A 12,366-nucleotide genomic window follows, 5' to 3' on the forward strand; every position below is an offset into this window, starting at 1 on the left:
GGCAAGTGCATAGTAAGACCTCACTAAACACTTGCTGAACAATAAATGAACATCCAGTGCCAACCACCCCTCGAAATGTTCTAGAGGCCAGCCATGGAATGCCAAAGCTCCCCTGTGTCATGATGCTGAACTTCCCAGGAAAGAGAGACCTGAGGCAGGGGAAAAACCCATGTAAATCTCTGGTTCAAACTGGCTTATATCACTGATGATAAAAAGAAAAGTTTAGAAAATTCTCACTAAACATCGGGATTCATTCGCATGGTCAACGAATATTGAAAGTCTTACACGAGGTCAGCACTGTGAGGAAGACAGAGGGTACCGGGATGTGTCACATATGGACCCTTGTCCCAAGAAGCTCAAGATCTACTCTGCGACACAGACACGTTCAAAGATCATTGTACGTGTCAAAGTCAGGTGGAACCCCTCCCCCCCATGTCATGGAGAGGACATTTTGAAACGTTGAAAAGTCTAATGAAACTGACTGCCAATTGGCCGACACTTAAGGGCACTGGTGGCTACCACGGTAGAATACTGCTTAACACACTAATGGTAGGTTTTGTTGTTTGGCAACAGAGCGAAGAAGGAATGGGACTTTCCTCAAATAAGCCTCGATTGTGTTGCTAACCTTGGCAGGGTAAGCTTGGGTGGGGAGATCACACAGAAATGTGAGCACCAGCTGCCATTCTTTTTTGAGAATTAGAGGTAGCAATGAAAAATTGGCACAACTTCATCCCCATCCAGCCAAAGCAAGAGGCACTCAGATGTGTGAAGTGCGGGAACGGGGCGGGGGGGGGGGCGGATTGACACGACATTTCCTGTGGGGGAGGGCGGGACTGTGAGAGGGAATGGGAGCAGAGCTGAGGGGACATTAAGAGGGCAGAGAACCCGAAAATTGGTTGGTAGACAGGGAGCAGCCACAGTGGACATCCTCGTTTCCCGAAAGCATCCATTTGTAATACTCTTCCCAGGCATGTTCAAGGAAGCACTCGAACTAGATACAGATGTCATCTCCATTCAGTTTGCCCTGTCCTGTTCGTTTGACAGCTATGCCATCCCCCAATAAAGACTTCCTATTCCTCTGCAGTGATACAGTGTCTGGCCTGACGAAGACTGGAAAAACTCTGGGAAGACGTGGAAAATGCTCCCCAGGCATGGGGCAGAGCCAGGGCTGAAGAGGCATCCATGTCTCACCCTTCAAATCCCCCCTCCACAGGGCAGAGTCCCATTAATGGACATCAGCTGCCCAGAAGAGCCCTGTGTCTCAGAGGCAGTAAGACTAAATTCCCAGGTAACCCTCCATGATTTAATAACAAGAATTTTAAATTATGAAGAAAAGGACCCCTCCCACACCTGGATTTTATAAAATATTACAATAGACACATCAATAAAGATGGAAATAATAATAGCTATCATTTTTTAGCACCTACTATAATGTCTGGTACTACTTATACATTATTTAGGTAATCCTTCCACCATCCCTATGAATTAAATAATATTATCATCCCCAATCAACAGACAACAAAACTGAGGTTCAAAATTAAAAGTATCTTGCCCAAGGCTTCAGTGCTAATAATCGACATCCAGGCCAGTCTTCCTGTAAAGTCCTGGTTCTGTTTATTAGAGCAAGTGCTCACATGTATGCAGACTTTGGAGGAATCTGGGCAGAAGCAGGCTGAGGATTCAAGGAAGGCTTCCCGGAGAAGGTTATACCCAAACTGGATCTCAAAGGATGAATATGAAAGGGCAGGCAGAGGAAAGGGACAATCTTCACCAAGGGGACAATCCAGGCAAAAGCATGATGGAGGCAGGAGCCTGGTGTGGGCTCATCGAGCTGAGGGAGCTGATATTCTTAGAGCTTAGTCGTGAGATAGGCAGGCAGGAAGGGCAGGTGAGACAAAAAGATCTAGAGAGGCTAGTTTGTGCCGGGCCTTGTGTACTGTGTTAAGAAGTTTGAACTTTATCCTATAGACAGTGTGGAGCCATTAGAAAGTTCTAGAAAAGAGAATGACACGGCCAGATCAGCGTTTTAAACAGATCACCATAGCAGACATGTGTAGAGTGGATTTAACACGGACAAGATTAGAGGCAGAGATAAGTCGAGAACTTGTTACAATAGTAAGTTGAAAATTAATAAAGACCTGAATTGGGATGTTCACAACAGGAATGGAGATGAGGCGACAAATTCAAAACATAATTAGAAAGAAAAATTGTTGGGTCTTGGTAGATTGTTTAGACGTGTATGACAAAGGGACACATATGGCAGCCAAGTCCTCAGGAGTAGAGCTGCTTTACGGAGACGAGGAGTCAAGTGTGGAAGATGTTGTGTTGAGGTGTCTGTGGACCCCTGAGTAGAGATGTGGCAGAATATACACAGCTGGCGCTCCCCAAAGGAACCTGTCCACATCTAGGTGGTACGTGAAGTCATACGTACGGATGAGCTCTTCCAGGAGGAAGGACAGTGGGCCAAGGACAGGCTCCAGGGGACCCAAACGCTAAAAAGGTAGACAGAAGAAGAGGTCCTAGAGGAGACAGTTAACAAGTGATTGGAATGGCCTAAGAAAAATCAGGAGACTGTAGAGTTCCGGGAACCAAAGTGCCATACTTTAAGAAAGCAAGGGCTACCAATAGTGTCAGATTCTGAAGAAACTAGAGAAAATTCAGGATTAAAAAAAAAAAGTCCCCTGGATACAGCCATTAAGGAGACATGGGTGCCATCCAGAGAGCAATTATCAGTACGAGTCTGAAGAATGAAGCGGCCTTGGGAGTTGGAGATCGAGGAAGAGCTTGCGGGACCTGGATGTTATTCGTATGGGAAAAAATGAACTATGTTCAGAGGCTGAGAGGAAGGGAACTGTTAAGAGAGAGAACGACTGAGGACATCAGCCAACATGGGAAAACCATGCCTTCTGGCCTCGGTTTTTCTTGATGCAATAGGAAGCAAGCCCTCATGAATGTGAAGTGATGTTAACCCCCCAGTGGTGTGATTAAGCCCAGCAGTCCTCAGGAAGCAGGGACGGGGGTGGGGAGGAGATGGCGTGCTGTTAACTAAAGCCTTAAGAAGCCCTGGAAGGTACCAGATGCTGGCAGTCAAAGAGGAAGGTTAAGAAGCTCCATGTGGGGCAGTTCCTGGAGATAGCAAAATTCATTTGACTGGAAGTCCCCTCAAGAAAATACCATCCTGAGATTCCCACCTTGGTTTTAGTCCTAGAGAGAGATAAGATTCCTGGAAATAGGGGCGCCTGGGTGGCTCAGTCGGTTAAGTGGCTGCCTTCGGCTCAGGTCATGATCCCAGCGTCCTGGGATCCAGCCCCCGCATTGGGCTCTCTGCTCACCGGGGAGTCTGTTTCTCCCTCTGTCTCTGCCTGCCTCTCTGCCTACTTGTGCTCTCTCTCTATCTCCCTGTCAAATAAATAAATAAAATCTTTAAAAAAAAAAGATTCCTGGAAATACCCTGTCCCCCAATAAGTTAAGCTTAATCATGCTAATCATTAGAAGCTGCTAGTTTTGTGTTATCCATTCTAAAACTATTACACTGAGAAAACAAGTAGGATTCCAGCCAACCCAATGGCCCAGGAATCTCCCACCTCTCTGGCATGTGTAGGATTTCTTTGCTTGCTTTCCATTTTGGGTGCTCCTAGAGGCCAGTTTTAACCAATGCATTACACCTTGCCCTGTCCCCACCTCATCTGAAGGTCCATTTTTCTTCCAATAAAAGAAAATGTTTCTGCATCAGAGTTTTTAAATCAAACTCTTAAAAAACACTTAGATCCACGTGTCTCATCCCTCCTTGACCCACAATGCACACTCCTCCACTTCCGGGCTGACTCCTCTGCTTCTGGCTAACCTCTAATACTTGCAAAGTTCACCCTCTGGAGACCCCATGTTCATCTTTGAAAGGCACTCCCTCCACCAACCTGCCTCATCTGAAGCTGCCCCTTCCCCCAAGGCCATCACTCCCCGTATAGCTCTCTACAGTGTAGAGTGCACATATTTCTACATCCCATACTCTGGAGCTGGGATATCCTTCCCAGCTGTTCATGGGCATTTTGAAAGTTCCTCCCATCTAACTCTCATGCTTCCTGGCTCTCCCACTCTCTGCCTCTCCTCATGGTGCTCCAGTCCTGACTTCATTTTGCCCACAACACTCAGCAGACATTGGCAACTGGCTCGCTAGCTTCTCCCCACCTTAAGCACTGCCCTCATCCTGGAGACAACTCTCCCAGCACCCTGGCTTTGTTGTGTGCAAGTTAATTCCCCGCTGGAACTGCTCCACTGCCAGAATCTTAGCCTCTTAGACTCAGGGGCCACCTCCGCTGAACACAGCCTGCCCTCACTGCACCCCTTGCTCTCTTTCCCTTCTCTGGTCTCTTTTACGACACTCTCACAATGATGCGTAAGCATAGCTTTGAAGTCAAACAATGCTGTCAAGGGCTTAACAAACATTTAAGACATTTTCCTAAATAGCCCAGGTATACCCTATTTTAGCTTTTTATATCTTGATATTACCTATCTTTTATGTGGCAGAACGTCAACCACCTCTCGCCATCACCCTCGGCTCCTTCTTTTTGCCCTTGGGCTAAGCTCATCCAGCAAACCCCCAACATCCCAACCAGGCACGTTCCCCAAGATTGCAGAGATAACTAGCAATTCACAGCTGGGAAGATATACCACTCCAGACGTATGGTTTCCAGTCTCAGCTGAACTGCTGGGTCTTCTCGGATCCAGTTACCTGCCCCACCCCCACCCCTGGCCAGCTTTCTAGCCCCTTGTCTGCCGTGAGGATTCCGGCTCTAGCACTCTGCTCAAACTGTCTCCCCAGCACCTCTTGTCTTCTCTCTAACCGGCCTTGCTCCTAACTTCATAGAGAAAACAGATGCCCTCTAGTGGGAGCTCTCTCAGCTTCCCAAATGGGTCTGTGCCTACACTTACCCTTCCTTCTCTGGACCTTTCTCCTTAGACGAATCCATCCACGCACCTCTGCTTTAGATTCTAGTCATGCATCGTTCATTCCCTCCCTTTTTTCTGGATCTTCCATCTCTCACTCCTTCGCTTCAGATTTTAGCTTATAAATGAGTCTCTGCCGTCTTAAAAAAAAAAGTCTCTGACTCAAGATCACACTTCCTGGTGATGGTCTTCACAGCCCACTGTGTGACAAACACTCCTCGCTTTCCATTCCTTTTTTTTTTTTTTTTAATCAAAGTAATGCATAAGCATAGCTTTGGGTGTCAAACAAGGCTACAAGGCGTAACAAAAATTTTTAATATTTTTCTGTAATCCCCATTTTTCTTTTTTTTTTAAGATTTATTTATTTGAGAGGGGACGAGCAGAGGGAGAGGGAAAGAAAGAGTCTCAAGAAGACTCCCCGCTGAGCACAGAGCCTTACTCAGGGCTCGATCTCACCACCCTGAGATCAATGACCTCAGCCAAAGTCATGACTCAGGTGCTTAACTGACTGAGCCACCCAGGCGCCCCTGCAATCCCCATTTTTCTAGATAACCCATGGATAGTCTCGTTTAACTTTTTATATTTTGACATTATCTTTGACCTTCCTACTGTGGAAGATGAGGATTCAGTCCCCTTCACCAACCCCTCCCCCTCCCCCACCAGGCACACAAATGTCACTTCCCCTCCCTCCATGGTCCCCATACGTGACATCATGATTAGTGGGGAAATTATTATTCAACATTTACATTAATATGTCTATAAGTTTTTCACACATTTGTAAACTATGATTATGTTTTTCCTTTTTCCTCAACCTTTTTATGTCTCTATCTCTAATTCAGCCCCACGCTTTCCAAGAGAAAGTAAAACTCCTCTCAGTCCAGTGAAACACATCAGGAAATCTAACCCTTGCTATTTACCCTAAGAGAATCCTGGATGAAAGGACTGCACTCCAGGCCACTGTCCCGCTGCTGTCCTGGGCTTCCCTTCATCATCGTCCCTACTAATTTCCTTGCCTTCCCTCAGTTTTATCGTCCCTGACTCCTAGACTTGATGTCTTCCTATTTCTTGTTTACATCCTAGTTTTGGTGGAGCACATCCTACAGTAGCTCTATCAAAAAGGGTGCAGGAAGGCACATTTTTTGAGACCTGCCTTTACTCTTGAGGGTGATGTTCTCAGGTTCTAGATTGGAAATCATTTTCCCTCAAGCTGTTGAAGGCACTGCTACACTGCCTCCAAACTCTTGAGAAGTCTTATGTCCTCTGTATGAGACCAGCTTTCTTCCTCTCTGATAGCCTCTACAAACTTCTCTTGATCCGTAAAGTCCTGACATTTCACAATCTTGTGCCTTGCGTGACGACTGCTTTATATGAGTTACACCCATGGGGCCCCTTTGGACTGGAAATGCAAAACTTCAGAAGCTTTGGAAATTTTGTTCCCTTTTTTTTCTATAACGAACCCCCTCTATTTTCTTTTTTCTCTCTTTCTGTAGCTCCTAATAGTCAGGTACTGGACCTGTGGACTAATCCCTAATTTCCCCATCTCTTCTATTTTCCACAATTTTCTCCTTTATCTCTATGTTCTGGAAGGTGTCCTCAACATTATCTACAGACTTTTATAAGTTCTGCTATTGTACTGTAATTGTCAAAGGTCCTTTTCCATTCTCTGAATGTTTCTTTGTCTAACACTCCATTCTTTCTTCATAGACATATTTCCTCTTATCTCTTGATGACATTGATCATTGTATTTTGAATTTTTATTATATCCCCTACATTGTCCCCACTTTTTTTTTATTTGTCAGGGTCTCCATCTTACATATTTTAATCTTGCCTCAAACCTTTGGTGATTCTTATCTTCTTCTTTTCATGACTAGTGGTGAGGAACTCACCACTAGTCATGAATATGACTAATATTCAATATGAGAGGTTTTTCATGCATGGGCAGGGCTAATTACCTGATGAGCTTCACCAGAGTTTGAGGAGGGGGTCAGATCTATCTATTCTGTTTGGTCTATTCCGTCTGGAGCAGACCAATTTTCCCAGAATACAATCTCCAATCTTCTTAGTGGGCTACCTGAATTGACTGGGCTCAGCAGCAGAAGGGATTATGAGAATCTCACAGTTCGGTGTGCAGAGTTTCAGTTCGTGCCCACTTTCAGCACACTACCTAAATGCCAGAATACATCTCCAGTCCTGGGGGAAGAGGGGAAGGAAGCAGGTAGAGGGGCAGTTGCTTGGCTACCTGAAGACAGAGCAAATAAGAGTGTCTATGTGTTCTTTATGCAAACTTGCCCCCAGCCTTTCTGCGTGTGCCCCTTCCTGGTGCCTCAGCTTTTACAAGGACCTGTTGCCTCTGATTCTTAAGCTTTTCAGTACTTGCACAACTAGAAAGGCTGTGTTCCTTATTGATTTCTCCCCTACAGACAGTTAGGGGTTAGCTTTCTCCGAAGGAGAAGAAGGTGAGGCGGGAGAGAGGAAGAGGGAACAGAAGGAGGAAAGAAGGGAGGGAGGGAGGGAAAGAAACATTTACTGAACAACTACGATGCACCAGAACCTGTCTGAACTGGGCCCTTTACGTAAGGAATCGTACTTTAATCCCAAGAACAACCCTCTTAGGTGGGCACTGTTGTCATCATTCACATCTTACTATTGAGGAAACCCAGTTCAAAGGTATGAGTTAACCTGGCCAAGGACCTACCATTAGTGAATGCCCGCATTCAAACTCAAGGATCTGCGATCCCCACAACCCGTGCTCCTTTCCCCACCTCTTGCTAAGCCATATCCAAGACCTGGGGTCTACAGGGCCACGGCCACCTCCCAAGTCACACAGTGTAGACACCTCCCACTCTCCCTTCCATCCTCTGGGTCCCCCCAAAGCCCTGTGCGCCTTCTAGGATGGTGGGCAGAGTATTTTACATTCTCACTGGAAGGGGCCCAAGGCGCTGTGTTCTCAGCTGCTTGGGCTGAGATCTGAAACGCAGACCCAGCCACTGACGTCACTCAACGTGCCCTCCACTTCCGCCGGGCCGTTTATGCTGGCACAGCCCGAGAGCAAGGTTGGCGGGAAGGGAATCAGCCCAAACAGGATTAATAAGAGGCAGCTGGGCTTTAAAAGCCTTCTTGACAATGTAAAGAAACTAAGTCAGATGTTTTTGGAAAAGACTGCTGAATAACTGTGTCCAGCTCCCCGTCTCTTTCTATTGCCACTCCCCCACTTCCTCCCCTCACACTTGAACCGAGGCTCTCAGTTGCTTTTTTCAGCATCATGGGTGATAACCCCATTGGCTCCAGTCTGACACTGGCCGACGGGAGCTGGTGTCCGAGGGCTCAGTTGCACCCAGGGCAAAACATTTAGGTAGGCCGTCACTCAGCTCAGCCCCCAAGTGCCCTGGGTGCCTCACTCACCGCCCCTAGTCCCGGCCTTCCCCGGGCAGAGCTGGTAAAAGGTCTGGGGGGAAGTGGGCGCAGGGGGCCGGCAGGGATCAGCCCCTTTGTGGATTAGCTTAAAAGCCGCACTGGATACCACAGCAGAGGCGTGCATTACTGAAACAAACCGTAGCCTCCGGGGACTAGGAGAATCACAACTTAAAACTAGGATCTACCAGGCACCTTCTGGGCTACGTGTTAGGTTCTTTCACATGCTTTTCTCCCCACACCTCATCAAGCCCTGCCTAGGCTGTCTGCTCCTCAAACCTTTCCAAGTCTTTCCCATCCACAAAGGAAAGGTCTTACCTACCTCCTTTGTGAAGGCTTCCCTGGCCAAGTCCTTCCCCAGGACTGGGACCTACTAGTATTTTCTGTCCATCCAGTCTACCCTTCATCATATGATTAACGTTGAGGACAATCTGCCATTTACATTAGTTCATGACTCCCATGGAAGACGCCATGAAGGAAATTTCCTGTTGAATTCAGAGCTAAAGGGCACTGTCACTCTTGAAGAACTAGCATTTTCTTTCTTTTCCAACAATGAGATCTTTGTAACTCATCGTGTTTCCTTCTTTGCCTACTGAGAAGTTCCAAACACAAGGATGATTTAACTTAGGGCGCCTGGGTGGCTCAGTTGTTAAGCGTCTGCCTTCAGCTCAGGTCATGATCCCAGGGTCCTGGAATTGAGCTCCACATTGGGCTCCCTGCTCGGCAGGAGGCCTGCTTCTCCCTCTCCCACTTGCCCTGCTTGTGTTCCCTCTCTCGCTGTGTCTCTCTGTCAAATAAATAAAATCTTAAAAAAAAAAAAAAAAAAGGATAGTTTAACCTAGGTTAGGAATCTGGCGGAGGTCTCTGCTCTATAAGGAAGTGAGATGTAAGCTGAGACCTACAGGATGAAAAAAAAAATTAGCCAGATAAAGACTGAGGGCAACATCATTCCATTCTGAAAAAGCAGCATGTGCTAAGGTCCTGAGGCAGAAAAGAGCCCAACGCTCAGAGTGACTAGAACCTGCTGAGGAAAGAAGAGGGTGGTACTAGTGAAACTGCAATGAGTTTTAGACCCCCCAAGACAGCTGAGGCAGTTTTTGCAGGCCCTGTGGGTATGTTAAGAAATCCAGATTTTAGTCCAACCACACTGGGAAGGACTTGAAGAGTTTTTATGTGCAACCATGACACGAACCAATTTATCTTTTAGAATTATTTCTCTAGTGGCTCTGTGAAAAATTCACTGGAATGAGACAAAAGCAGAAACAAGAAGGCCAGTAAAAAACCTACTGCAGGTTGGAGGGTAAGAGATGATGGAGACCTGGCCTGGATATATGAGTGGCCATGAAAACAGGTGCACAGAATCAGGACATATTCTGGAGACCGAATCCACAAAACATTTAGGTTATATAATGCACCATAAGGAATGGCTTTGGAGCCAGGAAGAACTGGAGCTAAGAAGCAGCTTTCCCCCTTAACAGCCAGGTGACCTTAGAGCATGCCACTTAGCCTCTCCAAGCCTCACACTACTCACCTATAAAATGGGCATAATTACACCTACCTCAAAGGACAGAAGAGAGCTTAAGAAAGATGACATGGTAGAAGAGCTTCCGGCCTCCTCAGTAATCTGTAGAGGATCGACTTCTAGACCCTACAGTCGGCCACAGTCGAGGAAGAGGGGCTTGCCTCTGCTCTGTGAAAGTGGGAGCTCAGGCAGCCACCCCACCAGCTCAAGAGGCTACCTCTTGTCACTTTTCCCTTCCCCCAGGTCCTTATCTCAAAATCTCTACTGTAGGAACTGAGACTTTCAGAAGCTACAGTGCCCCCAAAGGGGCACTGGATGGGCGAGGAGCAGAATAACGTCAGGGAGGGAAAGTTTTGGGAAGCAGGGGCATCTGAAGAAAAGAAGGCATTCGGTGTACCCTTGGGGACTTTGTCTTTCTCCCAACACCACCCCCCACCGCCTGTTCTCCTTCCCTGTCTTTCTTTTTCCTCCTCTGCCCCCTCCTTTCTTCTTCTTCTCTCCTCTTCCTTACAGCCAGTGGCCTCTGAAGCCCCCTGTCCCCAGCACGAGGACTCAGGACTAAGAAAGTCCCCTCTGACTAGTCTCCACCCCACTTTCCTCATCACTGGGCTCACAGCCAAGGTCAGTCAATATATGAGTATCTGGAGAGAAGGGAGCCTCCAAGCTCTCGCTCTCTCTCTCTCTCTCTCTCTCTCTCTCCTCTGGGAACCTAAGAAGCTCAATTTCCCCGGCTTTCCCAGCACATTTTCCACCAGCTTAGGGCCCCTGGCCGTAGGAGGCAGCGGCTTCAGTGCACCAGACCGAAGCGGTTACATAATTCCCGCCCAGGCTCCCAGAAGCCTCACAAACCCATGCTTCCCGAATAACCCCAGTGAATGAGCCCTAATAATACGTGAAATTGTATCGGGCCTGCAGTGCCCAGAAGACTCACACAGAACGGGAGGGACGCTCACCGGGCCAGGCTGCCGACACCCGATATCTTCTCACCACCACGGACGATTAGAAGGGGATTAGGATCCGGTGGACAGGGGGCAACTCCAGTGCACGAGGCGGGAGCGCGACCCGGCAGTGGCGAGACGGTCCCGCGAAGCGCTGAGCCCTGCCACGCGGCCCGGCGGCTCACAGTCTGGGCCCTTGGGGTGGCCGCCATCTGTGTCATGCAACCGCAGGCCACAGCTCCTCCGATCGTCTCTACCTGGTGCGTGAAGACACCGAGGCTCGGAGCTGTGCCGCAGCCTCTGTGTGTCCACGCGGCGCCAGGACTGGGCCAGTAGTCGTTCTCCAAGCCCAGGCCGTGGTGGGGGCGGGGGGACGAAGTGGGAGAAAGGGGGCGGCAGGCAGACAGGTTTTCTGGATTCTTCTGTGTTCCACGTTATCCATGCACGGATTTTCAAGTCCCTCCATTCCAGACCCAACCATCATTTCAGAGCCAGAAGAGCAAGGAAAACAAGCTAGGAAGAGGGTGGCAAGCCCTCTGGGAGCCGGCGGAAGGAAATCACAGGCCATGGAGCTGGTCTCCCAGCGAAGCATGGCAGGCCCCCCCCCCCCCCCCCAGCTCTGCCCTTCGCCTTTCTCACCCCGCCCCAGGCGCCCTGTGTGCACCCGCCTCCCTGACTACTTCTGCCCAGAACATTGAGGGTATTGGGTAGGAAGTCTCTTAGGGGTCCCTTACAAACTTACCTCGGTCATCCCGATTCCACCGCTGGCTTTTTTGCAGTCCTTGATCCAGACAAATCCAGCAAAAATGCACTCAAGATCCTTGTCTCCTTTCATTTTTCTAGTTTTGAAATCCGCATCATGCTCTCAGCCTCTAATCTTGCCCGTGAATTATTTAAAACATCATTTCAAGGGGCGCTTGGGTGGTTCAGTCGGTTAAGCATCTGCCTTCAGTTCAGGTCATGATCGCTGGGTCCTGGGATCCAGCCCTGCATGGGGCTCCCTGCTCAGCGGGGAGCCTGCTTCTCCCTCTGCCCCTCTCTCATACTCGCTCTCTTTCTCAAATAAAAATAAATAAAATCTGAAACATCATTTCACAACCTCAGGGTCCATCCACAGATGAATAAAACATCTCCACTAACGGTGAAATTCGTGAAGGTCAGAAGGGTCTCTTACCCCTCTCTGAGCCTGGTGCCTAGCAAAGTGGTTGGCATGTGGTAGATACTCACTGGGAAAGCGATGGTCCCACTAGTCACTTCCCTCCTGCGAAAATCAGAGAGAAAGAGAAAAATAGAGAGCAAGTGCAGCACAGGATTTAAAGAGGAAGGAGGGAAGAAATGAAGGAGGGAGGAAAGAAGGAAAAGAGAGAAGGAGGAAGGGAGGGAAAGAGAGAGAGGACTAGAAAGGGAGAGAGGAGGGAAACAGGAAAACGGGAGAAGCCTGCAGCGAGGGCTTGTCTATGGAGCTAGCTCCTTGAAGATTTGCTTCAGTTGACTCTAACAAATCCTTCCAGTGCCATCCCATACCTCCTGGGCTATCTTATTCCAGCAGTT

At 48.2% G+C, this 12,366-nt stretch overlaps 1 long non-coding RNA gene across 1 annotated transcript in view; it reads right to left on the reverse strand.

Annotated features, from left to right (window-relative positions):
- LOC112825716 (uncharacterized) overlaps window positions 1-10,882 on the reverse strand; it is a 28,005-nt gene extending 17,123 nt beyond the window's left edge. Inside the window, exon 1 of the long non-coding RNA XR_012378106.1 lies at window positions 10,809-10,882. This is a non-coding gene — a long non-coding RNA (uncharacterized lncRNA). The remainder of the gene's footprint in view (window positions 1-10,808) is intronic.
- Window positions 10,883-12,366: the final 1,484 nt, after the last annotated feature.

Source organism: Callorhinus ursinus, unplaced genomic scaffold (assembly GCF_003265705.2).
Source record: "Callorhinus ursinus isolate GAN/ISIS: 27379988/994484 unplaced genomic scaffold, GSC_fseal_2.0 scaffold4, whole genome shotgun sequence".
In the NCBI taxonomy this organism is placed as follows: domain Eukaryota; kingdom Metazoa; phylum Chordata; class Mammalia; order Carnivora; family Otariidae; genus Callorhinus; species Callorhinus ursinus.